The following is a 27,265-nucleotide window of genomic DNA, read 5'->3' as shown; positions in this document are numbered from 1 at the left end:
ACCAGAATGAATGAAAGCTTCCCTCTGTTTTTATTTAATTTAGCCCAAAGATATAATATGTGTTGACTTCAATTTCTGTGCTGTATTTGATAAACTGTTGCCCCTATAGTTACAGAAGTGACTGTGAGTTTGCAACAGTGCCTGGAACCAAAGATGCTCGGTCACTTCTGTATTCCTCAAGGCTATATTTTTCAACTTGAAATGTTTTATTCATACATAGTATCCTAGATGCAGTGTTGGAGATTGTACAAGCATGATAGGTTGTTTATAAGGGGCAAGTTTACAGCAGAGCGCAGGAAAAGATTTGTACATCTATTCAGGATGTAGCCAACACTATTTATAGCCTATGTTTAAGAGAGTATTTAGCTATTGTATAGTTTGAACTGTATTATTATGTATAAATAGACAAGTAGATGATAATGTTTCCTGCCAAATGTATTCTGTTTGACGGTACAAATTTCAAATGGTGCTTAATGTGATGGCTGACGTCCAATTATGACCTATATTGTCTTTTATTATTGCAAACATGTATTACGCAAGAACAGGCTGTGTTGTATTCAAAATGGTGCTAATTTATTTGTAGCCTGATGACTTCCTGTGGATTCTGCTTATATCTGCAAAGAATGCAAAATAAGTAGGTCTCTTGTATATTTCTTCACTTCAAATTAACATCCACACCTTCAGTTCCCAGGCCATAAGTTCTAAAATTCCTTCCAGTGCATTTCTATCACTCTCCTTTTCACTGCTTCTTAAACCTATTTCTTTAACCAAACATTTATTCATCTGTCCTGATCTTCTGTATCTGGACTGTTTTAAACGTTGTGTATAAATGAAAGGTCATCTTTATGAAGTAGGCTATCTTATAGCCTTGAGAAAATTAATAAGAAAATGCTCCTTCTTAGGCAGTCTCTCATGATTGAGGATGAGCCATCTCCACTCCAGTTCTGAGGAATGCAAGATGCCTGTTTGTGAATTCTGTTAGTCTAGGGTTACTGTTGTATACCAGCTACCACATGGGCTTGACAGGGCAAGGTCTTAGCCAATAGCAAGATGATTCAAGACGATTGGAGATCAAGCACTGCTGCAGAGACTTCGCTCCCACAAGTATGTGGACACACATGCAAACTCACAAGCCAGCACATGCAGGATGCACACTCACTCTAAACACTGTACTCTGATCAGACACTCAGTAATATGGAAACAAACACACATGATCGTCCAAACTATATTCCTTGGGCTCTTCTCCTTTCCACCTTAATCCCTTCTCTGTTTCAGTCCCTCCTCCATCAGTCTCCCTAACTCTGTCATCCTTCTCCTAACTGCCTCCCCCTTCCCTCGGTTCCTTTCTCTCTCAGCTCCCTCTCCTTTCATTCCTCTCTCAGCTCTCTTCTCCTTTACTACCCACTTCTCTCTTGGCCCTTTCCTTTCCCACCTGATTCTCCTGCCTCTCCACCTCATCCTTTCCCAATCACTCTCCCTCCCTTGTTGCTCGCCTTGTTCTCCCTTCAGGTGATCTTTCTTCAGGGCTGTCCCAGAATGCTGATCATCCTTCCTCTTGGTCCCAGCAACTACACTGCCCGAGTTTGCAGTCTAGCCCAAACTTCCCGAATCTCTCCCAGAAAGCCTTAGTGGAATCTTCAGCTCTTTGCCCGAAGTTGCCTGATGACAGCAGATCATGGTCTCTCAGCTGTCTGTGGGTGGTTTGGTGAGTCCCACTTGCAGTTTTCTGGTGAATGGAGATGGATTCATCCTCAGGAAATGGGAGCATCTCACAGCTGCCATTATCACTTAGCATACACAATGACCCTAACCCCATGGAGCCTTAGAGACTAAAAGAACTACTTTGAAAGTTGATGAGGAATTTAACGTAGGATGACAAAGATGATCATTTTAACGATGCATATAACGCAGACAGGGATGGGGGCTATTGCTACTATTGGAGTTTCTACACATGCTAAGGAAGTTTAATTCACCCCATATTCTATTGTTTGGATCTGAAATCAAAAATACTAAAAATACTACAAATGGAGATTATCAGGGAGACAGAGGAAAAAATTCAAGGATGTGCTCAAAACTTCTTTAAAATGTTTTTCAGAAAACAATTCTGCTCCCACTATCTGGAGTAGCTTACATATGTGGTTGACTCTGAACTGGGCTAGAAAGTGAGCATCCAGTATCAGCTGGATGTAGACACAACAAGGGCTACCAGTTCAGTCAATCTTGCAAAGTGCTCCACTCCGCTCTGGGCACTGCTGTATTAAACTGGAGAACTTTGAACAGATTATCAGTTTAAAATATTCCTACTGACAGAATCGTATCGTATAGTCAATGACCCAAACTTCTCCATTACCATCCCTTAGTATATCCTTTCTAATGGAGTACACATCCACTTGAGATGGCAGCATAGTGGTACACTGTTGGAAAGCAAAGATCCTAGTCACTCTTTATTATGAACCCCATGAAGACTCATGGCATCAAGCCAAATAAGGGCAAGATAAATCTCCTGCTGATTACTACCATATGTCCTCTCTCAGCTAATAAACCTCTTCCAACAACAGTTGGAAGAAGCATTGGGAATATTAAGGGCACAGAATATGCTCTGGATGGGATATACAATATGTCCATCACCAAATGGCTCAGTGGCACTACCACTGACCATGCAAGCTGCATCCTGAAGGACGTAACATGTCATGTCAATGAACCAATATAAGGGATAAACCCTTCCAGACATTGTCTTCATTAACCTATGATGCGTCCATTCATGATAACCACATAGTCTTTGAAGACAAAGTCCAATCTTCACATTGATTGTGAAGATTTTGAAGTGCGGTACTACTATTATGCTAATGGGATAGTTTCAGAAAGGATCTGGCAGGTCAAAATTAGGTATTCAGGAAGTGCTATAAGGAGCAGCTAAACTGTAATTCACCACAATCTGTAACCTTAACACCTGGATATCCTACACTTTTCTACCACCATCAAGCCAGATGACCAATCCTAATGAATTGAGAGAACATGCCTGGAGGAGCAGCAGGCATACATAAAAATGAGGTATACACTTGGTGAAATTGTAATTTGGAATTTAGAAGTGTTCTTGGCCAACTACCTTCAGTTTCTTTGTTTGCAAGTTTCATTCACAGTTTCTCAGAAAAGGAAGCAGCCAATGCCTGTGCATTAAGACCCAGAAAATATTTAACCAGGTGTTGATAAATGGCAAGTAACATTTAGTCCACACAGATAACCATCTTGGAAAGCAGAGAGCTTTACCTACTCATGGAAATCAGCCACATTAGAATTGCTGAATCTCCCACCATTAATACCCTAAAACCAGGAACATAACTGGACAAAGTATTGTGGCTATAACAGCAATTCAGAAAGTGGGTGTCCTGTGGTGACTGACTCACCTCTTGACTCCCCAGAATTTTTCTGTAGTCTTCATAGGTTCTCTTATGCTGCTGTTTTAAAAGGGAAATAACAACTATCAACAAAATATCCTTTATTAAAAGCAGTAAGCTCTCAACAACATATCAGAAGTCAGACCACAGGCTACTCCTAGTTTTTAAATGTACTCCTACTCCTTGCTTCTTCTTTAAAAAGAAATAGCCCTATCAACTGTTTATTTATAGAAAATTATACAATCAGTTAGTTGTTTATATCAATATGCTGTCATCAATACAACAAATTATAAATTCATTTGATACTCGGTCTGCTTGTTCATTGAACTCTTCATCACAAGCTGCTATTGATATCTATGAAATATCCTCTCTGGGCTGGTTTCATGCTCATCAAGTCTCACATACTGTTCTGTAATTTGTAAATTCTTATAAATATGAATATATTGCATTACATATTCTTGACCACCATCCTTGAGATGTCACGTGCATACACCAAATTGTTCACATAAAACTTAGCACAGGCTAGTGACTCTCATCGATTTCTTTCTCCTTGATGGTCCCTCGGGATTGAGGATGGCTTGCTTCCACTCCATTTTCAGAGGTGACTGATGACCAATGTGAAATCCACAGACTTTGTCACATGTGGGGCAGGAGGAGATGTTTGAGAGGGTCGGTAGGTTGTACAAGGTCCTCAGTGCCATCCTGAATGCTTCTTCTCCATTTTGAGCAGTCATGGGCCAGGAATTCTCAGGAATTGGTGAGAATGTTGCACTCTTTCAAGGAGATTTTGAGAACATCTGTAAATCTGTTCCTGAGTCCAGTTAGTAACCTGTTACTCTAGCAGAATGGAGTGTTGAGAGCTTAGTGTCAGAGATGTGACTTCCCATGGGAACTGACTAATTGTAATTAGGGCCTCAATGATGGAGATGTTGGGCTGTTAGATGCTGATGTTTGCTTATCCTGTGAGTGGATTTGGAAACCTTTGCAGAGACAGCTTTGGTGGTACCAAACCCCAGGGGTTTGAGATGCTTCCTGTAAGTATTCCAGTTCTCAGACGCATACAGAAGGGTCAGGTTCACTACTGTCCAGTAGACCATGAGTTCATTGTTGGTTTTGTGGTCTGGAACTTCAAACACCCTTTTTCTCAGAAACCAAAGGCTCTACTGCTGCACCAAAGGTAATGTTGAATTGCATCATTGTTGTATGTCTTTACTGAGAGATTTAGGAGATGGTCCATGTTTTTAGTGTCTCATATGTTCATATTAAGCTTCCATTTTCCACACTCACTTGGTTGAACCTGCAGCCTGCAACTCTAATCCTCCAGTGTTTGCTAGGTGGAGACTTCTCGGCATCTCCAAAGCCCAACTAGCTAGCAGTCTATTTGGGTGCGTCCACCTGGAAACATGGGTGATTTCTGGATCTCTTCAAGACCCATATATAATTGCCTGAACTTTCGTATTTGTCAGTCTGCACATTAAGCAATCCTGCAATGCTTGACCTAAAAAAATCTGAATTTTACCCCTTTCGCCAGTATTTTCAGTCTGACCGCATATTCACCAACCATTTTCCGGGGTCCTTATATGCATGCGTAAAACTTATAGCAGTTGAAAATAATTGATGGTGTCAGATTAAAATGACACCTGAAGGTTTTTGCTGTGTCCTTGTATCATATCTTGTATGTTGTGCTGGTGGATTCACCACCATTGTCTCTAAAACATCACCTTGTATATGGCCTTGTTTCTCTGGTCTGTGTCCTTCCCTGGAATCTCAACAAGATCATTACACTTAAGAGGCATTTAGACAGACGCTCGAACGGAGAAGACATAGAAGGATATGAATTAATGTGGGCAACTGGGATTAGAGTAGATGGGCAAAACAGTTAGCATGGACGTGGTGGGCTGAAGGGCCCGTTTCTGTGTCTTCTATGACTCTATTTGCTTTCCACTGGTTCTATTCATGGGCAAGTGGTTGAGTCCACTTGTATATCTCAAGCTCACCAACATATCTGCCATGGCTACTGCCTGCCATTATCACTGCACGACTTAGAGAACCCTGTTCTCTATTTTCTTCACACTGGTTCACAGTCCTGCTACTCCTGCAAGCTGCAACATCCTATCCTCATTGCCAATGTAATGTCTGAAGACTCTTTAGTATCATTGCTTGAAAAGGCAGGTACCGCATGTAGAGCTATCAACAGAACAGAAGGCAGTAAACTCTCAATGAACAGTAACAATGTACCAAAAGTCATACCACAAGTTCTTACACTTAGATACACTACATGTTACGCCAGCTGAAATGCATGTCTCAGGATCATGATGGAATACTTTCCATTTGCCAGGATGAATGCAGCTCTGACAACTTTCAAGAATTCAACCCTATTCAGGACCAACACCCCACTTCATTGGCACTTCATCCATCACACTGTTCTCTTCCTCCATTGCTGGTTATGTAGTTGCAGTGAATACCATCCGTAAAATTCAGTTTCTCAACAAGATGTCTGAAACCACTTCCCAAATCCGCAGTCTCTGCCACCAAGAAGGACAAGGGCAGCGAGAACATGGGAACACCAACACCTGCAGGTTCCTCTCCAAGTCTACACTATCTTGATTTGGAAACATGTCATTGACCTTCATCATCACTTGGTCTATGCTGGAGCTCCCTATTCAACAGCACTGCAGTAGTACCTTCACTAGAAGGACTTGGAGCAGTTCAAGAAGACACCTCACCACCACCTTCTCCAGAGCCTTGCCAGTGATGCCCACATCCCAATAAATAAGTAACTGTAGTCACTTAAAACTGAAGCAAAAGTAACCAGAACAAATAAAGAGAATTAATGTTGTGAGATAAATCGACTGCTAAAAAGGAATACAAACAATGAACTAGCTAAGTGGAAGATAAAATATATAATTGTCCAATGCATATTGTGGCTCAACCTTTACCGTTAATTGAGATGGGAATTATCTTGGAATATTCTCCCTGCCTTCAGTGTTGTGTTGCTGCAGCGGAAAGGCACTTCTTATACTCTTTTGTAGCTCATTAGCAACTTCTTTAATGAGCTTTTTTATTTCTCTGTGATAGATAGATAATGCAACAGACAAGTGACAGATTGTTTGCCATTAATTATTTCCATGTTTCAAACCTATTACAAAGCAATTAGAAATCTGACAGCAGATTCACTCTGCATTACTGATAATCTAAAGTGATGAGAAGTGAGAGGTGATGAATATAAATTATTTCTTTTCATATAATTTTCATAAATTATTACCTTGTCTTTCATGCCGCCAAAACTAAGAGTATATATGAAAACATTACCATGCATACATTGTGTTTTGAGGCATTGTTATAGGATAATAACAGTGTCCAGAGGGGCCTAAATTGTTTTGACATACAAAACTATTCCTGGATTATGATTGTCACAATTAAAATATCTGCAGCAACGTCTTTTCACTGAATGATTCATAGAACCACAGATTCATTTTAACTACTCTAAACTTTTGAATTTCCAGATTCTCTTCGTAGATGTATTTTACTTATACTGTTAAATTGAATGTAGAATTTTGGTATTGAATGTAAACAGACTGTTCAATCTTAAGACCTTCATAATTACCCATGCATTTCCCAACAAGGGTCATTGGTTGTAGTGAAAAGGCATGGGCCAATTGTAGCAGTTTTACCCTTAGCCCAATTCCTCAGTGATGGGAACAGGACCGAGGACCAATCTGATACACAGGGCTGAGATTTGTATTGGTTATTAACAACTGAAACTTCAGACTGTCTTCAAAAATAGTTCTAGCAATGCAGAGTAATTTCTGATAAAACAAACTGGGAAAAGATAGATGTATAACAGAATGGAATGTTGTAGGGATAAATAGGAAATATTCATAGTCAAGGTTACAGACTGGAAAAGTTGAGTTCTTCTGCTTGGAAAAGGGAGAGAATTTGACTGAGATATTTAAAACCATGAAGCATTGATGCAGAGGAGATAGAGAGAAACAGTTGAGGTGGAAGGGTCAGGAATCAGAAGACACATAGTGAAGGTGATTGCAACAAGAAACAAAAATTCAGAGAAACCTTGTTACACCAGGGTAGTACTGGAGGCAGATTCAATTGTGGCACTCAAAGGGAAACTGGAAAATGCTTAGCAGCTTCAAAATTAAGCCAATGGTTGTGCTGTGTAGTAACAGAACAGATTTAGAGTCATAGAGCCAAATAGCACGGAAACAGGTCCTTTGGCCCAACTGGTCCATGCAGACCAAGGTTCCCATCGGAGCTAGTTTCATTTGCCTGCATTTGGTCCATATCCCTCTAAACCTTTCCAATCCATCTACATGTCCAAGTACCTTTTAAATGTTGTTAATTTATGGAGCCAAAATATCTTTATGCCAGCTTCAACAAGACTCCATCATAAGATATATCTTTTCCCCTCCTCCCCTTTAAGCATTTTTGAAGGGAACATTCCCTTCACAGCTCCTTTGTTTGCTCTTCCATCCCCATGAAACTCTCCCCTTCTTCTGACACTTTCCCATGCGACAGCAGGAGATGCAACATCTGCCTTTTCAGCTCTTCTCTTCCCACCATCCAGAAAACCAACATTTCTTTCAGATGAAACAACAATTCACTTGTACGCTTGTACATCTCCCAATCAACTGTATTGCATTTGACGTTCACAATGGGGTCTCCTCTACACTGGAGAAACCAAACGCAGATTGAGTGACCGCTTTGTGGACCACCTGTATTCACTTGGCAGGAGCAACCTGAGTTTCCTTTTGCCTGCCACTTTCATCTTCCATCCCACTCCCACTCAGATCTTTCTGTCTGTGGTCTCCTGTACTGGTGTAATGAGGCCCAATGTAAGCTTGAGAAACAATCCCTCATCTTCTGTTTCAGCACATTGTAGCCTCAGTACTCAACATTGAATTCTACAACTTCACTGTCTGCATCAGGACAGGCCATTTCTGCTGTATGTCATCAACTTGTGAATTGGCTCAGTTTTTCTCTCTCTATTAGCACAGCCTGATCTGCTGGGCTGAATTTAAACCCCACCACAGCAATTTAAATCCAGTTAATCAGAAATCAACAATAATTAGCAAAACCAAAAGCTACCAGGTTGTTGTGAAAACCCATCTGGTCCTTCAAGGCAGGAAATCTTCCATTCCTGTCTCATCTGGCCTACTGGTGACTCCAGACCCATCCCATGTGGTTGACTCTTAACTGCCTAACAAACCACTTAGTTTAAGAGCAATTGTGCAAGAGCAATTAATGATAGTCATGCTCAGGCCCTGAAAAAGAAATATGATTTTAATCAATGTTTTATCCACAAAAGGTGATTTAAGTTTTTTTACTGGCTTGTTATAATTCAGGCTAAAAGTGACAGGCATCTGTATACTGACTTTTGGCATTTATGTTGTAAATTCAACTGCCTTATCCCAGTGAAAGACTTAAATGAATTTATAAGTTTGCAAGTTTCCACTAGAAAGAATCACCCCTTCAAGGAAATGTTAAAAAAATACGGTTTTAAAACAACAAACTATGAATAATTTATAAATTGCTGCTGCTATCTTCCATTTATATTCTATATTTTCTGTTGCTGTGATGCTCCAATGTGCATATAAGTGGTATGGCAAACATAGGAACTTTACCAGAAGCCATTGTGGATCATGAACACAATTTGTTTTGCATGAGCTTAAGCTTATGGAAGTTGAAGATGTAAAGCTGAATAGGTGAATACGTTCAAGGGTAGAACTTTCAGTAAATGTGTAAGAGTTTTAGTAGCAATTCGGATGAGGCATTGACAGAGATTGGTGCTGATGCAGAGGGGAAGTAGCTGATCAATATGATGGAGGGGATATGGGGTCAAAAGCTCACTTTAAGTAGGGTTAGTTTGGTTCAGCTCGATACAAAAACCAGGAAGAGGAATAAAATTGATGGTTAAGGAACAACATTAGTGAGAGGAAAAAAAGCTTACCTCTTTACTCCTGGAATATTGAAACCCGCCTTGCACTGAGTGGAATAGATTGACCCATTCATAAATTCTAAAAACTATGAATTATCTATGAGATTAGTCTCCAGGAAAGGTCAATGAGAACAATGTACTCATGAGTATGTAGACTTTCTCCTGCCACTCAGTGATTCATATTTTACACAAACTACATCAATGTATTCTAAAGTTACTTTGATGCTAATGTTGTCACAGACCATCAAGGTAACATAATATTAAATCATTTCTGCCTATTGAAAATTCTACATTTGTGTGTGTTAGTCAATATTAGAGATATGTTAGAGAGTTCTTCAGCCAGGCAAAGAGTTGTCATAGCCCTGGACGCCTTTGTACCACATAAAATGTGATGAACAAGCTGGCTTTTGCACCTCTTTATCCATTATCACGTTTCCATTAATATTTTTGTGTACGCAGCTCACCTTGGCCTTTCACATGGTATTTGGGTCCCAGTTGGAACCCACTCTGTTAGTTTTCTTCAATTCTATCATTGATCACAAACCACTGATTCATCTTGCATTAATTTTTTCTTATTTTGCCCTCCGGATTATGTTCAATGGACACCTTGCATTGTATGTTTCAAAAAGGTCAAGTTGTTCTTTCTGTATCTTCATCCATCTGTTTCTCACTATCAGACTATAATGTGAACTGGATCTTAATTTTTATTGTATCTTCCTTCTCCAGAGTGACTATTGAAAACAAAAGTAATCTATCTTTTCATTACTTTCACCATATTTACAACTTTTAACTCCTCTAGTGGGGGGCAAACATGTTTAGGGCAGTGCATGGGGTACCAATCATGTGGACTGCTTTGTCCTGGATGAGAGTTGTTTGATCTGTACAAGTCTAGGTGAGTGGAGAGTATACCATCACACTCCTGACACATTCCATGCAGATAGTGAAGAGGCTTTGTGATATCAGGAAGTGAGTCAGTGGCTGCAGGATTTACAGCCTCTGACCTACTCTTACAGCAACAGTACTTATGTGGCAGGTCAAGCTGAGTTTCTGGTCAATAGTTTCTGATAGTGGTGTCTTGATGATGGTAATGCCAGTGAACATTAAGTGTAGGTGGTTAGATTGTCTTGTTAGAAATGGTCATTGCTTGATACTTTCATGGCATGAATGTTACTTGCCACATATCAGTTCCAGCCTGAATGAGTCATTGAGTTGTACAACATAGAAATAGCCCTTTGGCCCACCATGTCTGTGCTGACCATCATGCCCATCTGCACTAATCCCACTTGCCTGCACTAATTCCATATCTCTCTATGCCTTGCTCATTCAAGTAGCTGTCCAGAGGCCACTTAAATGTTGTTACTGTTCCTGCCTCCACCACCTCCTATGACAGTTGTTTAGGTCTTGCTGCATGCAGGCATGGGCTACTTCATTTGCTGAATATTGGGGATTGGTGTATAGGTTATTGGTGGGTAAAGTGTCATTTCATAGCATTGTTGAGGATGCCTTCCAATACTTTACTGATGATTGAGAATAGTCTGCTTGGACAGTAATTAACTGGATTGGATTTGTTCTTTTTCTGTGAACAGGCTACACCAGGGAAATTTTCAACATTCTCAGGTAGATGCTAGTGTATTGGAACAGCTTGGCTAGAGATACAGCTAGTTCTGGAAAGCAACTTTTTAGTATTACAGTTAGGATGTTGTCTGGTCCCATAGACTTTGCCATATCCAGTGCTCGCAACCATTTCTTGATTTCAAATGGACTTAAACGTGTTGGCTGAAGATTGACTTCTGTGATGGTGGGGCTCTCAAGTGGAAGCTGAAATGGATCATCTACTTGGCACTTCTGGTTAAACATAGTTGCAAATGCTTCACCCTTGTCTTTTGCACTTGCTTGCCGGACCCCATCATAGAGTTATAGAGAGGTACACCACGGGAATAAGCCCTTTGGTCACTGAGTCTGCGCCAACCATTGAGCACCCATTCTTTCACCTATCATACTCTAACTCATTTTATTCTTGCCACATTCCTATCAACTCCCCCCATATTCTATCACTTGTGTATACACTCGGAGCAATTTACAGCGGCCAATTAACTTATGAACCAGCATGTCTACAGGATGTGTGAGGAAAGCTGAGCACCCTGAGGAAACCCATGCAGTCAAAGGGAGAATGTGCAAACTCCACACAGAAGCACCAGAGGTCAGGAATGAACCCAGCTCACGACGGAAGCAGCTCTTCTAGCTATGCCACTGTGCTACCTGTTAATCTTTGAGGATGGGTATTTTCTTTCTGCCTTCTCCTCCCACAAGCTATTTAATTGTTCATCACCATTCACTACTAGAAGGACTGCAGAGCTTTTGTCTAATCCAAAGGTTGTGAAATCGCTTAGCTTTGTCTACTTTGTCTGTTATGGCTTTGTGCGTGGTAGGTCATGTCTAACCAATCTTATAGAGGAGGTTACCAAGAAAGTCAATGAGGGAAATGCGGTGGACGTTGAGTACATGGATTTTAGCAAGGCCTTTGACAAAGTCCCACACGGGAGGCTGGTCCAGAAGGTTAAATCGCTTGGCATTCAGGATGAAGTAGGCAATTAGATTCAACATTGGCTTTGCAGGAGAAGCTAGAATAGTAGTAGATGGTTGTCTCACTGACTGGAGGCCTGTGACTAGTGGTGTGCCACAGGGTTCAGTGCTGGGTCCATTGTTGCTTATCATCCATGTTAATGATTTTAGGTAATAATGTGGTAAACTGGATCAGCAAATTTGTAGATGACACCAAGATTGGGGGCTTAGCGGACAGCGAGTAAGGCTATCAAAGCTTACAGCGTGATATTGACCAGCTTGGAAAATGGACTGAAAAATGGCAGATGGAATTCAATGCAGACAAGTGTGATGTGTTGCACTATGGGAGGATAAACCAGGGTAATTCTTACACAGTGAATGGTAGGGCTCTGAGGTGTGTGGTAGAAGAAAGGGACCTGGGAATACAGATCCATAGTTCCTTTAAAGTGGTCACAGGTAGATAGGGTCGTAAAGAGAGCTTTTGGCACTTCGGCTTTCATAAATCAGGGCATTGAGTACAGGAGTTGGGATGTTATTTTGAAGTTGTATAAGACATTGGTGAGGCTGACCTTGGAGTATTGTGTGCAGTTCTGGTCACCTACCCACAGGAAAGATATCAATAAGCTTGAAAGAGTGCAGAGAAAATTTACAAGGATGTTGCCAGGACTTGAGGACCTGAGTCATAGGGAAAGGTTGAATAGGTTAGGACTATTTCCTGGAGCGCAGGAGAATGAGGGGAGATGTTATAGAGGCATACAAAATTATGAGCGATATGGATAGGGTGAATGCATGCAGGCTTTTCCCCCTAGGGTTGGGTGAGACTAGAACTAGAGGACATAGGTTTAGGGTGAAAGGTGAAATATTTAAGAGGAATCTGAGTAGGAACTTCTGCACTCAGAGGGTGGTGCAAGTGTAGAATGAGCTGCCAGCGAAAGTGGTAGATGCAGGTTCAATTGTAACACTTAAGAGAAGTTTGGATAGGTACATGGATGGGAGGAGTTTGGAGGGATATGGTCCAGGTGCGGATAGATGGGACTAGGCAGAAAATCAGGTCAGCATGGACTAAATGGGTCAATGAGCCTGTTTCTGTGCTGTAGTACTCTATGACTCTTATGACTCCATTTTGTGCTGTATTTACTGCTTGACACATATGCAGTCCTGAGTTGCAGCTTCATTGGATTAGCACCTTATTTTTAGGTAGGTCTGGTGCTGTTCCTGGATATCATCCAGGATTCCTCATTGAACCAGGCTTGATTCCCTCTGCAACTGAATCCTCAACTTCCTTATCCGGAGACCACAGTCAGTGCGGATTGGTGATAACATCTCCTTCTTGCTGACAATCAACACAGGCACACCTCAAGGATGCGTGCTTAGCCCACTGCTCTACTCTCTCTACACTCATGACTGTGTGGCTAGGCACAGCTCAAGCACCATCTGTAAATTTACCGATGACACCATTGTTGTTGGCAGAATCTCAGGTGGCGACGAGGAGGTGTACAGGAGTGAGATAGATCGGCTGGTTGAGTGGTGTCGCACAACAACCTCGCACTCAATGTCAGCAAGACCAAGGAACTGATTGTGGACTTCAGGAAGTGGTAGTTGGGAGAACACACACCAGTCCTCATTGAGGGATCAGAGGTGGAAAGTTTGAGCAGCTTCAAGTTCCAGGACGTCAACATCTCAGAGGATCTATCCTGGGCCCAACACATTGGTGCAATCATGAAGAAGGCGTTCCAGTGGCTCTACTTCATTATGAGTTTGAGGAGATTTGGTATGTCACCAAAGACTCTTGCAAATTTCTACAGATGTACGGTGGAGAGCATTCTGACTGGTTGCATCACTGCCTGGTATGGAGGCTCCAATGTGCAGGATCAAAAGAAGCTGCAGAGGGTTGTAGACTCAGCCAGCTCCATCATGGGCACAACCCTCCCCACCATCGAGGACATCTTCAAGAGGCGTTGCCTCAAGAAGGCAGCATCCATCATCAAGGACCCTCACCACCCGGGGCATGCCCTCTTATTACTACCATTGGGGAGGAAGTACAAGAGCCTGAAGACCAACACTCAATGTTTTAGGAACAGCTTCTTCCCCTCCGCCATCAAATTTCTGAACAATCCATGAACTCATGAACACTACCTCATTATTCCTCTTTTGCACTATTCATTTATTTATTTTTTGTAACATAGTAATGTTTATGTCTTGCACTGTACTGCTGCTGCAAAACTACAAATTTCATGACAATGTCACTGGTAATAAATCTGATTCTGATTTTGATTCTCCTGGCTTGATAGTAATGGTAAAGTAAGGAATATGCTGAGCAATGAGGTGATAGCTAATGGCACTGTACATTTTTGCCATTACCTCATGACTGCCCAGTTTTGAGCTGCTAGATCTATTCTGAGTCTGCCCTATTTAGCATGACAACACCGAGGGTGTCTTTGGTGTGATGACGGAACTTTGCCTCCACAAGGACAGTGTGCTAGCCACCTTTCCCAATGATATCATGTGTATTGTTAAGAACAAGGTCAAGTAGGTTTGTCTCACGAAAATAAAAAACAAACTGCAGATGCTGGAAATCTAAAATAAAAATGGAAAATGCTGGGAATACTCAGCTGGTCAGGTGGCATCTGTGGGAAGGGAAACAAGAGCTAATGTTTCAGGTCAAAGAACTGTCCAGGTTTGCCTCAAGTTTGTTCATACGCTATCTAGTGCAGACCTTTAAGACACGGCCAAATTAGTCAGTGATGGTGCTGCCAAAGCACATTTGCACTCTTGATGATGGACATTGAAGCCGCCCCACCCAGAAAGGATTCTGTGTTCTTGCTAATTTCAGTACTTCCAACAGTGTTGACCATGGAGGAGTACTGTGGAAGGATGAAAGGCTGGAATCACGAGGACATTTCCAGATGCATGTTTGACCTAATCCCACAAAGCTTGTGCAGTCTGGAGTCAATGTTGATGGCTCCAGGGGCTACTCCTTCCCACCTTTGCTGCCTTCTCTGGTGGGACAGGATATACCCAGGGAAGGTGATGGACGATTCTGGCATGCTGATTCTGTGGTACAACTGTGTTAGGCTGTTGCTTGATTAGTCGGTGGGACAGCTCTGCTAATGTTGTTCACAGATGTTTGGGGGGAGCACTTTGCAAAGTCAGCTGGGCTGAGAGTGACTGAGATGAAGATGATTTTGGTTAATGCTGGGTGGTCCGTCCAGTTTTGTTATTTTCCTGTTTGAATGCAGCATTAATGGCACAACTGATTGGCTTGCTAGGCCATGTAAGGGTCAATTGTGTGGGTAGGTCTGGAGTCACATATAGGCCAGATTCTTAAAGATGACAGACTATGTCCTGCCAGTATTAGGTAACCCAAAATGCATTACCTCACACTTGTCTGGATTAACTTCCATCTGCCATCACTCCGTCCAACTTTCCATCTGATGTATGCCCCTCTGTATCTTTAGGCAACCATCCTCGTTATCTATGACTAAACTAATTTTTGTGTCATCTGCATACTTACTAATCATATCCCCCTACATTCTCATCCAAGGCATTTATATATGTTATAAACAACAAAGGCCCGAGCACTGATCCCTGTGGTACACCACTTGGTGCAGATTTCCAGTCAGAAAAACACCCATCCACCACTGCTATCTGTTTCCTATCACCCGGCCAATTTTGGATCCAGCTTGCCAACAAACTGTGGATCTCTTGTGCTTTAACCATGTGGGACCTTGTCAAAAGCCTTACTAAAGTCCATGTAAACCACATCCACCACTCTGCCCTCACCAATTTTCCAAGCCACCTCCTCAAAAAACTCAATGAGATTTGTAAGACATGATCTCCCCCAACAAAACCATGCTGACTCCTCCTAGTCAGTCCCTACTTGTCCAAGTGAACCTAAATCCTGTCCCTCAGAATTTTCTCTGACAGCATCCCTACCAAGGATGTAAGACTCACCAGCTTGTTGTTTCCAGGTTTATCCCTACTTTTTTTTATTCATTCAATGGATGTGGGCTTTGCAGGCTGTCAGCTTTTAATTGTCCATCCCTAATTGCCCTTGAGAAATGGTACTGAGCTTTTTGAACCACTGCAGATCCAGTGACAGTGAAGGAATGGCGATATATTTCCAAGTCAGGGTGGTGTGTGGCTTGGAGGGTAACTTCCATGTGGAGGTATTCCCATGCTTTTGCTGCCCCTGTCCTTCCAGCTGGTAGATGTCGTGAGTTTGGAAGGTGCTGTCTAAGGGGTCTTGATGAGTTGCTGCTGTGCATCCTGTAGATGGTACAAATTGTTGTTACTGTGTGTTGGTAGTGGGGTGAGTGAATGGTTGTGGATGGGGTGCCTATCATGTCGGCTGCTATGTCCTTTTCTACTGCCTTTTCTACTGCCAGTGACCTGGGTTCAATTCTGGCTGCTGTATGTAAGGAGTTTGTACGTTCTCCCCATGTGTCTGTGTGGGTTTCCTCTGGGTGCTCCCACATTCCAAAGACGTATGGGTTAGGAAGTAGTGGGCATGTTATGTTGGGTCTGGAAGCATGGCGACACTTGTGGGCTGCCCTCAGAACATTCTACACAATAGACACATGTTTCGATGTACATGTGACTAATAAAGAAATATTGTTGTTATTGTTATGGCCTCTTTTTGCCATCCTAATTTCTTTCTTAAATTAGAGATACAAGAGACTGCAGATGCTAGAATCTGGAGCAACAAATAATCTGCTGGAGGAACTCAGCAGGTCAAGCAGCATCTGTGGGGGGAAAAGAGATGGAGTAACTCCATCCATCTGCCCCTTTTTTTGTCTGCCTGCTCCTATCATCCACCCGTCTCTGTCTCCCAATTCCATCCATCCCCCTCCCCTAACTGGCTTCATCCTTCTGAACTATCATCCTTCACCCCTCCTTCATCCACCAATCACCTTCTGGCCTTTGTCTCACCGCTCCCCCTCTTCTCTTTACACTGGCTATCATTCCTCTCCATCTTTCTATGCTCATTAGTATGTGACAGGAGGAATAATCCTGAAATTACAACCCTAGAAGTCCTGCTTTCTAACATTCTGCCTAACTCTCTAAATTCTCTTTTCAAGACCTCATCTTTCTTCTTATCTATGTCGTTAGTACCAAAATGGACTATGACTTCTGGTTGTTCACTCTCCCCTATCAGAATGTTCTGTAACCACTCCAAGACATCCTTGACCCAGGCCTCCTGGAGCCTTGCTCACAGCCTCAGAATTGCCTCTGTCCCCCTGACTATTGTGTCTCCTACTGCACATTTAGATTTTGTCCTTCTCTGCTGTACAGCAGAGCCAGTTGCATCACCAATTTGGTTGCTGCAGCTTTCCTCTGAGATGCTATCTCTCCCAACAGATGGCATCTCACAGGGGACTCCTGCACTGCCTGCCTGTTCCTCCTAGTGGTCACCCACCTACTCTCTGGCTGAATCTGCGGTCTGACCACCTCCCTGAAGCTCCTATCTGTGACACTTTCTACCTCCTGCTTGTTCCTTAATGAGTCCTGCACAATTACAACAAAACATAATTATTCTTGTACTCCATCTCTTTTGCAATTAAGCCCATCATTCCGTTGCACCCTCACTTAATACCACTACCCTCATATTAACTTTCTGTGTTTCTTGTATGACACCCAGATCTCTCTAAACACCAACATCTGATAGTCTTACGATATTTAAATTGCAGTGAGCTCACATTTCCCCCCATTTTGAATCTTTTGTGACTGTGGCTTTCTCACAATTTAATTTCTACCTATCTTTGTAATATCAATAAACTTGGATACATTACACATTCCGCTCATTAATATAAGTGTAAATAGTTGAGGCCCCAGCACTTTTCCCCAAGGCACCCCATTTGTCCAGCTTGGCAACTTAGAGGTGATTAATTTGTCCCAATCTTTGTTTTCTGAGTATTCAGGCCTCTATACAAGTTTTTTTTTACCTTTTAGCCTTTTTATGTAGTCCCTTATTTGGAAATTCAAATACAGTGCATTGCTGGTTTTGCTTTACTTACACCCTGCCAGTAACCTCCTTAACAAATTCCTATAAATTTTTTAACAATAATTTTTCTTTGAAAAAGCCAGGTCAACTCTTCCTAATCATATTATGCTTAGCGTAATATCCTGTTATTGCTTTATTAATAATGGATTGCAGCATTTTTTAAACAACTGATGTTAAATTAATTTGCATGTAGTTCTCTGTTTACTCCCCTCCTTATATTCTTGAATAGTGGTATTGCAAATGTTGTTTTCCAATACACTGGGACCTTTCAAGAATCTCAGAAGTTTTGAAGAATCATAACCATTCATCCATTATCTGTGCAGCCATGTCTTTTAGAACCCTTGGCCATGGAATTTAGTCATTAGTTTTCCTAGTACTCTTCTTTAGTTATATTAATTGGATAAAATGCCTCACTCTCTTTTCCGCTTGGTTGTTTACTATTTTTGAGTATGTTTTTTCATGTCTTCTGTTAAACTAGATCCTGTACCTAATATTTCTTCAAAGTGTCTTCAATTCCTTATTCCCCATTATTAACCTTCTAATGGATCAGTGCTTAATTTTACTACTCTCCCTCTTTAAATGCTTGGAAAAGCTTACAGTATGTTTTGTTCTCGCTAGTTTACTCTCATACTTTATTATTTTTTGTAGCCATCCTTTCCTACTTTCTAAATTTTCTCCAATCTGCAATATTTTTTATTGTTTTGTTATTTTGATCAAGTGGGTTGGATTATGATAAATAAAAACTGAGGAATGTAGCCCAAAATCAGTGAGTCCTGGACAGACAATCAGCTTGAATTGAAATGTAGTTGAACATTGTACTTATTTTACACTGCAGCCCCAAGAGTGGTTAGAGGGTGTAATCTCCTGCACATACCGTAGTGACAAATAGCATATATGTATTTATGACAAAGTTAGATAAGTCCAATATGATAAAAGGAAAAGGGAGGATAAGTTGATGGAATGAGCTGAAGTTAGGTGGAAGGAAGTTGTATGGAGCATAAATGCTGGCAAGAGCCTGTTTGGCCTAATGATCTGTTTCCATGGTATAAATTCTATGTAATGATCAAAATCACTGTCTTTTCAGAAAAGAGCTATTGGAATTGCTGAATGTAATACCTAATAGCCTGTCAAAAGTCAGAATATGACTCATTGTCTACACAAATTGGTAGCTTTGATTATAGGGAATATGTGTCCCCTGTACGTTTAGAGGCTGGTTCACTGGATTTCCATTTTTAACAACAGGATCATTGGATGCAACTTCTATAAGACCAGTGAAATTATCAGGATTTCATGTGGTTGACAACAACAACAACTTAATTCATATGGTACGTTTAACATGGTAAGACATTCTTTAGTGCTTCTGACATATGGTGATAGAAATTTGTCCAAGGTCATTAGGTTAAGCGTGACACTGGTTTAGGGAATAATGACCCCTTTCTGTTTTTTGGTGGATCACTTTGTTTATTTTTGTAAAGAGACAGTTCTGGAACGAGAGTCCAAGGCACTGATAACAATCACCAAATCTCTTTCATTAAAATGGAATGTGTTATCGACCATTGGACTTAATGATTTCTGTTTTATTTCTGTACTTCACTTTGAACATATCTATCTGCGGGGCACAAGTGCATTTTGATGCCGCAGTGAAAGAACATTGGCTGCAAAGCAGTCATGATATCTTTCAGCAAAGATGGGTTATGTAGGCCGCCATCTCTAGAACTTTCTTTGAGAAAGATGTATGCAAATTACTAATTAAATGACTGCTAATTGCTAATTAGCAGCTTAAAGGAATAGAATTGTGTTAATTCTAATTAGGGAGGCATGGAGAGTTAAAAATACCCATAGAGTGTTTTAGCACCTGTGTATAAGGGACAATAACATCACTTGTTTGACTCCTCAGTGCAACATGCAATGCAATTATTCTCTTTTTCTAAAAAAAATGTATAATTGATTGAACAGGTTTTCATTTAAAGACAGAAAACTTCAAATGCATGATTTTCTTTAGGTAGATTGGACCGAGGCAATATTCTATAATGTTCATAACTAGAGGAAAACAGGATATAGACAATCTAAACTTTTGGCTCAATTTGGTTAACAGTAGAGTCTTTATTATACAATAATATACAGGTGCCTGAGGGCATGTACCACCAGACTTAAGGAGAGCTTCTACCCCACTGTGATAAGACTATTGAACGGTTCCCTTATACAATGAGATGGACTCTGACCTCACGATCTACCTTGTTGTGACCTTGCACCTTATTGCACTGCACTTTCTCTGTAGCTGTGACACTTTACTCTGTACTGTTATTGTTTTTAACCTGTACTACCTCAATGCACTCTGTACTAGCTCAGTGTAACTGCACTGTGTAATGAATTGACCTGTATGATCGGTTTGTAAGACAAGCTTTTCACTGTACCTCGGTACAAGTGACAATAATAAACCAATACCAATAAAATGGAGTAAATTTAAAGAGTAAATTTAAAACAGTTATATGAAAGTTTGAACATTTCTGATTAACCTGAAACCACTATGAAAATAGACTCAATGAATGGTTTATATGGTAAATTCTTTTTCAGAGAAGTATCTGTACGTAATGGAAGTATTAATTATTATGTTTGCTGTGAATGAGATTGCAAAGCATACAATCAATTATGTGTATACAACAGCAGGATGTTGAGTGAGTGAGGCAAATTTCCTCGTTCACTCCTAAACTCTTCTGCATCTGCATAACAGATAACGAAGATGTTCTCAAATGCTGGACAGCAAAATGAGACTGCTGCTGATAAATTGTTATAATTTAAATATAGCACAGAAACCAATTATTGTGTTATGTACTCTGGCATAGAAATTGGAACATTTGTATCTGTTTTCATGCACAAGTCATGCAAAAATTATTTAACTTGGAATAGATACCCAAGTGATATTTTCCAGGTGAAATAATGTCAAGAAATTGGACCAGGCAGTTTTGTGCATTATGTTGATTGGTGTGTTCGATGTTATCCCTGCATCAGACATGCACCTAATGGCATTACCATTTGTACAGTGCCGATTTCTGCTTCGAACAACATACTGACCATTTGTTCTCAATTGACCAGAGGCTGTGCTGATGCTAATGAATTTCTTCATCAATATCAGCCTTTGCCAAGAGGTGACTCCTGAGCCCTGAGTCCTGGTCCACATTTTCCAGTATTTCACCGTTATTATCGGAGGGCCGTGTGGTGCAACAGGAAACAGGTTGGTAGATGACCTTGCTCTTATGGATGTTGAGTGTAAGGGCCATCCCCTCTTGTGCTTCAGCAAGAGCGCCAATGATAACCTGGAGCCTGGCCTCCAAGTGCACATAGACTGAAATGACATCTGTATACTGCAGCTCAACTACTGACTCAGGTAAACTTCAATCTGAAGTGTAGTCACATAGGGTTAAACAGTTTCATGTTCTGTTGTACACCCATTAGTAATGTAACTTGCATGCCTTTGTAGAGCAAATGTACGATGGAAACAAATTTCTGAATCAGAATCAGGTTTATTATCGCTGACATATGTTGTGAAATTTATTGTTTGTGTCAGCAGTACAGTGCAAGACATAAAGGTAAAAATTATTATGTCACAAAAATAACTAAATAGTGCAAAAGAGGAATAACGAGGTAGTGTTCATAGGTTCGTGGACCGTTCAGAAATCTGATGGCGGAGGGGAAGAAGCTGTTCCTGAAACGTTGAGTGTGGTTCTTCAGGCTCCTGTACCTCCTCCCCGATGGTAGTAACATGAAGAGGGCATGTCCTAGGTCGTGAGGGTCCTTGATGATGGATGCCGTCTTCTTGAGGCACTGCCTCTTGAAGATGTCCTCAATGGTGGGGAGGGTTGTGCCCGTGATGGAACGGGCTGAGTCTACAATCCTCTGCAGCCTCTTGCGATCCTGCGCATTGGAGCCTCCATACCAGGCGGTGATGCAACCAGTCAGAATGCTCTCCATTATACATCTGTAGACATTTGCAAGAGTCTTTGGTGACATACCAAATCTCCTCAACCTCCCAATGAAGTAGAGCCGCTGACGTGCCTTCTTCATGATTGCATCAATGTGTTGGGCCCAAGATAGATCCTCTGAGATGTTGACACCCATTCCTTCACTGACCCTTCAATGAATACTGGTGTGTGTTCTCCCGACTTCCTCTTCCTGAAGTCTACAATCAATTCCCTGCTTTTGCTGACATTGAGTGCAAAGTTGTTGTTGTGACACCACCCAACCAGCCGATCTATCTCACTCCTGTCCACCTCCTTATTGCCATCTGAGATTCTGCCAACAACAGTGGTGTCATCGGTGAATTTATAGATGGCGTTTTCTGTTGGCAGCCACAATCCCTCCTAAATGATTTATTTGAAGGATTTACTGTGGTTGAAGAAGGCCATGTAGAGTGGCAATTGCTGCTCCCTGCATTGTTCTTGGAGTTTTCATGTCCACTGTGCTGCTAGATAGATAGAATCAATTGGAGTGCAGCTCTTTAGCCATTGGCAGGAGGTGGTTGAGGAGGATCCTGGCGATGACTTTCCCCATGGCAGACAGCAGTTACCACAGTCAGACTTGTCTCCTTTTTTGAAGATGGTCATAATTATGGTATCTCTGAGGTCACCTGTTTGATTTTCCTCTTACTAAATGTGGTCGATGAGAGTGTGGATTTGTGACTGAAGCTTTTCACTGCTCAGTTTTAGGGTTTCAGTGGGATATGGTCTGCTACCAAGGCAGGAGTGGTAGCAAGTCTGGCCTGAATAAATTCCTGTAGGATGGAGTCCAGGGTGCTCATATCAAGGGCAAAGTTATGCTTGTCGAGGTCTTCAAAGTGCTCCTCCCAGCAGATGTTGACTCACAAGTCCTTCATGAGTTTGTCCCTATTCTTGGCCTCCTATGCTCCAGAGAAAAAAGTCCCAGTCCATCCAACCTATCCTTATAACTCGAGCCCTCTGGCAACATCCTCATGAATTTTTTCTGCACCCTTTCCAGCTTAATGGACCAGAACTGCACACAATATTCCAAGTGTGGTTTCACCGATGGCTTGTATAGTTGTATCATGACGTTCCAACTCCTATACTCAGTGCCCCGACTGATGAAAACAAGCATGCCAAGTATCTTCTTCACCCTGTCTGCCTGTGTCTCCACTTTCAGGGAATTACATACCTCTACCCCTAGGTCTCTCTGATCTACAACACTTACACATTTAATGTAAGTCCTGCCCTGGTTTAACTTACCAAAGTGCAACACCTTGCACTTCTTTGCACGAGTCACCCGGGTTCAATTCCGGCCGCTGTCTGTAACGAGTTTGTACATTCTCCCCATGACTGCATGGTTTCCTCCGGGTGCTCCAGTTTCCTCCCACATTCCAAAGACGTACAGCTTAGGAAGTTGTGAGCATGTATGTTGGCGCTGGAAGCATGACAACATTTGCGGGCTGCCCCCAAAACATTCTACGCAAAGGTGCATTTCACTGTGTGTTTCGATGTACATGTGACTAATATAGAAATCTTACCTTATAAATTCTATCTATCATTCTTTAGCCCACTCCCCAGTTGATCTAGATCCTCTTGTAATCTTAGATAACCCTCTTCACTGTCCACTATGACACCAATTTTGGTGTTATCTGCACAGACATTGTGGGGCGATGGGCCTGTTTCTGTGGTGTACTATTCAATGTTCTATGTAGTAGAGGAGAAACCACAGTTCATGAAGGAGGAAGGCATTTCAGAGGCACCTATAGTGAAAGTTTCATCAGCAAAGCAAATATGACAGATATGGGGGAACTGGGAGAATGGAATACAGTCTTTATAAGAGGCAGGATGGAATGAAGAGTAGTTGAGACAGCTGTGGGAATTGGTAGGCTTGTAGTGGATGTTGGTAGCTGGCTTATCTCCTGAGATGCAGATAGAATGAAAAGAGACAGAAAAAGAAGGGAAGAGTCAGAGATTGACTTTGTGAAGGTGAGAGAGAATATAAGGTGTTGTTCTTCTGGTTTGTGTTTCCTCTTCTGCTGGCTAAGAGGTCTCCTATCAATCCTGTACATAAGACCTCCCTCCCGGCAATTAACTCTGATGTGAATATCTAGATTTTGTTCAATAGAAGGTGCAACACTTGTCCCTACACCTCCTCCCTCACCACCACCCAGGGACCTGAATAGCCCTTCCAAGTCAAGCAAAGATTCACATGCATTTTGCACATCCTACAGTTGGAGGGAAAAGTGTCAGGGGATGTGGAGGGGTGGGAGGGTAGGAGTGAGCAAACCAGAAAGTCATGGGGAGATTGGTCCCTTCAGGATTGTTTTCCCATTAACAACCTTCTGATTTTCCCATCGACAACGAGGGTAATTTACAGTGGCCAATTAACCAGCACATCTTTTGGAATTCCAAAATCAGAGCATCTGCAGGAAACCCACATTGTCACAAGGAGAACATGCAAACTCCACACAGACACCCCTTCCCTGTGGTGCTACCACGTTCTCTGACTCTTAATTCTACCTTTCAGTTTTTCCATTATTGTTACTTTGGCATTTCCTTTTGCACTACTTCAGATTCCAATACAATCTTTACACCATTCTATTGTTTTGTGCTCATTGCTATATTTATTGTTGTATTTATTATTGCCATGTGTATGGTTTACTCTGTGCTTGACACGAGAAAGAAATTTTGTTGCACCCTGGTGCATGTGACAACAAACTAATCAAAGATCTGATCTGAGACCAGAGGTCAGAAATGAACCTGGGTTTCTAGGGTTGTGAGATAGCTGCTGTGCCACTGTGCCACCAATGACTTTGACATAAAGTTAGTACTCAACTGAGTTTGGCACAAATTCACCCTAATAAAAATAAAGTAATTTGGGATACAATGAAAAATCTTTAGAGGTTGAAGTTATTGTTGCTGGAGGCCAATTATCTCAGTACCAGGACATCATAAATCAAGTTCTTGTGGGCAGTATCCAAGGTTCAGTTCTGACATCCATTAATTTTACTCCATTAGATGGTCTAAATGAGAGTTGTCCATTGATGAGTGTTCAGTGATTATTCAGGCAAAAAGGAAGTCCTATGTCCATAGCAAAATAACTAGATGCATGGATGTGTGATCAGACAATGACCATTTCTGACAGGAGAGAGCCTGAATACCATCCCTTGATCTCGACATTTAATGGTCCTTCCACCATCAGCATGGAGGGAGTCACCTTTTGTTTCGGCTACTGAAGTGTTTGTGGCCTGTGCTGCTTTTAACTCAATAGGTACAAAAAAGAATCACAGGCAATGTTAATCAACCAATCGAAGTTATAATGCATACCTGGCAATCCCTAATAAACTGCACACAATATTCCAGCTGTGGAGTAACCAATGTTTTATACTTGTACCAAAACCCCCCTTTTCTTACACTCTTTGCCTTGGTTAATGAACGCAAGCATCCAGTTTGCCATCTTCACCACTCTATCTACCTGTGCTGCCACCTTCAGGGATTGCTGGACTTGTACATCAAGCACCCTTTGTCCCTCGATACTCCCTATGGCCCGACCTTTCATGGTATATACCCTACCCTTATTTGAACTCCCTAAATACATTATCTCATACTTAACAGGATTAATTTCCATCTGCCATAGCCCGACATAGCTTACTAACTGATCAATATCATTTCGTAGACTAAGACTGCCCTCCTTACTATCAATAACATTATTAATTTTCCTATCATGAAAATTTATTAATTATTCCTCCTACATTCACATCTCAGTTATTATGTAAATAACAAGCAGCAAGGGTTCCAGTGCTGATCCTTGTGCTACACCATTGGTCACAGGCTTCCAATCACAAGAGCAAACCTCTACCATCACCCCCTTTCTCCTATTACCACCCTAAATGGAACACATTGGCCCTAACCTTTCACAATTTCACTTTTAAAAGACTCCCACTAACTCCATTTTCAATGCACCATTCTAATGGCAGGCATGGTAGTTAGCGTAACGCTATTAGCCGTTAGTAGCCATTAGCGTAACGCTATTACAGCGCCAGCAACCTGGATTCAATTCCGGCCGCTGTCTGTAAGGAATTTGAACGTCCTCCCTGTGTCTGTGTGGGTTTCCTCCGGGTGTTCCGGTTTCCTCCCACATTCCAAAGATGTACGGGTTAGGAAGTTGTGGGCGTGCTATGTTGGCGCCGGAAGCATGGCGACACTTGCGGGCTGCCCCCAGAACACTCTACGCAATAGATGCATTTGACTGTGTGTTTCGATGTACATGTGACTAATAAAGAAATCTTATCTTATCTTATCTTATCTTATCTTATCTTATCTTATCTTATCTTATCTTATCTTATCTTATCTTATCTTATGAGCTGGCCTCCACAACCCTCTATAGTAGAGAATTCTGGAGATTCACTACCCTCTATGAGAATATACTATTATTTACAAAAGTACACCATGCGCACAAACAATTGGTTTGCCAATAAAATTTATATTGCAAAAGACATGAAAACATTGTGCTAAGCAATAGAATTGCTAAATCAACACCACTGCAATGCAGCATACCCTCAGTGCTGCATTAGAGCATTAGCCTATATTATGGGCTGAAGTCTATTGACTAGGACTACAACTTTTTGACTCAAAGGCAAGTGTTACCAACTGAGCTGTGGCTAACACAATAATGCCATTGTGATCCATCGATATGACAAACCTGAAGTATATGATTTAAAATTCTCATTTGTTATCCACAGTTGTGGAAATTTGAAATGCTAAAACTAAATAGAAAAGCTTGTAGTGCTGAAACATTGTTTCAGATGCTACAAATTTGCAATAGCTTTCTAACATTTTCTGTTTACGCTTAAATGACTGCTAGTTTTCAAATCATTTGACTCAAGCTTAGAATTAAATATTGAAATTAACTCTTGTTAAATCATCTGTTAAATAATCCCAAAATATATACATGAACATGAATGGAAGTGCCAAGAAAGGTTTACATTTAGAGTCTCACTGTTTCCTGTGTTTGTTGTATCACTTCTAGCAATGTCTTTGGAGTACGTCAACTTTTCTTTTTGCCTTCTAGAAACAAGATGGCTAAAGATCAGAGGCCAAAGAGTGCAAGTACATCCAGCAGCAAGACATCTGGGACCACAGCCAGTGGCAGTGTGCCATACACAGATTCTCTGCGATCACAATGCAGTAGTCTAGAAGATGCTTTAGTGCAAGAATACATTAAAGAGATCAGTAAAGGTTCCTCATCTTCATCACAGCGACTGCCAAGGTAATAATTTACTACACTGAACTCATATTTACTGATTGGTATTAGGAGATAATGGAGATTAGGAGAAACAAAAAGCTTCCAAGATGATTTGATGAAATTATGCAA

The 27,265-nt window shown here is 41.3% G+C and overlaps 1 protein-coding gene across 1 annotated transcript in view; it reads left to right on the top strand.

Annotated features, from left to right (window-relative positions):
• The window catches only part of LOC127577714 (uncharacterized), a 50,999-nt gene extending 23,956 nt beyond the window's left edge, over positions 1-27,043 (top strand). Inside the window, exon 3 of the transcript XR_007957432.1 lies at positions 26,963-27,043. The gene's annotated coding sequence lies outside the window, so the exon portion shown is untranslated. The remainder of the gene's footprint in view (positions 1-26,962) is intronic.
• The last annotated feature ends 222 nt before the right edge of the window (positions 27,044-27,265 follow it).

The sequence above is a fragment of the Pristis pectinata genome, chromosome 14, assembly GCF_009764475.1.
Source record: "Pristis pectinata isolate sPriPec2 chromosome 14, sPriPec2.1.pri, whole genome shotgun sequence".
In the NCBI taxonomy this organism is placed as follows: Eukaryota; Metazoa; Chordata; class Chondrichthyes; order Rhinopristiformes; family Pristidae; genus Pristis; species Pristis pectinata.
This window is presented reverse-complemented; position numbering and strand designations above follow the sequence as displayed.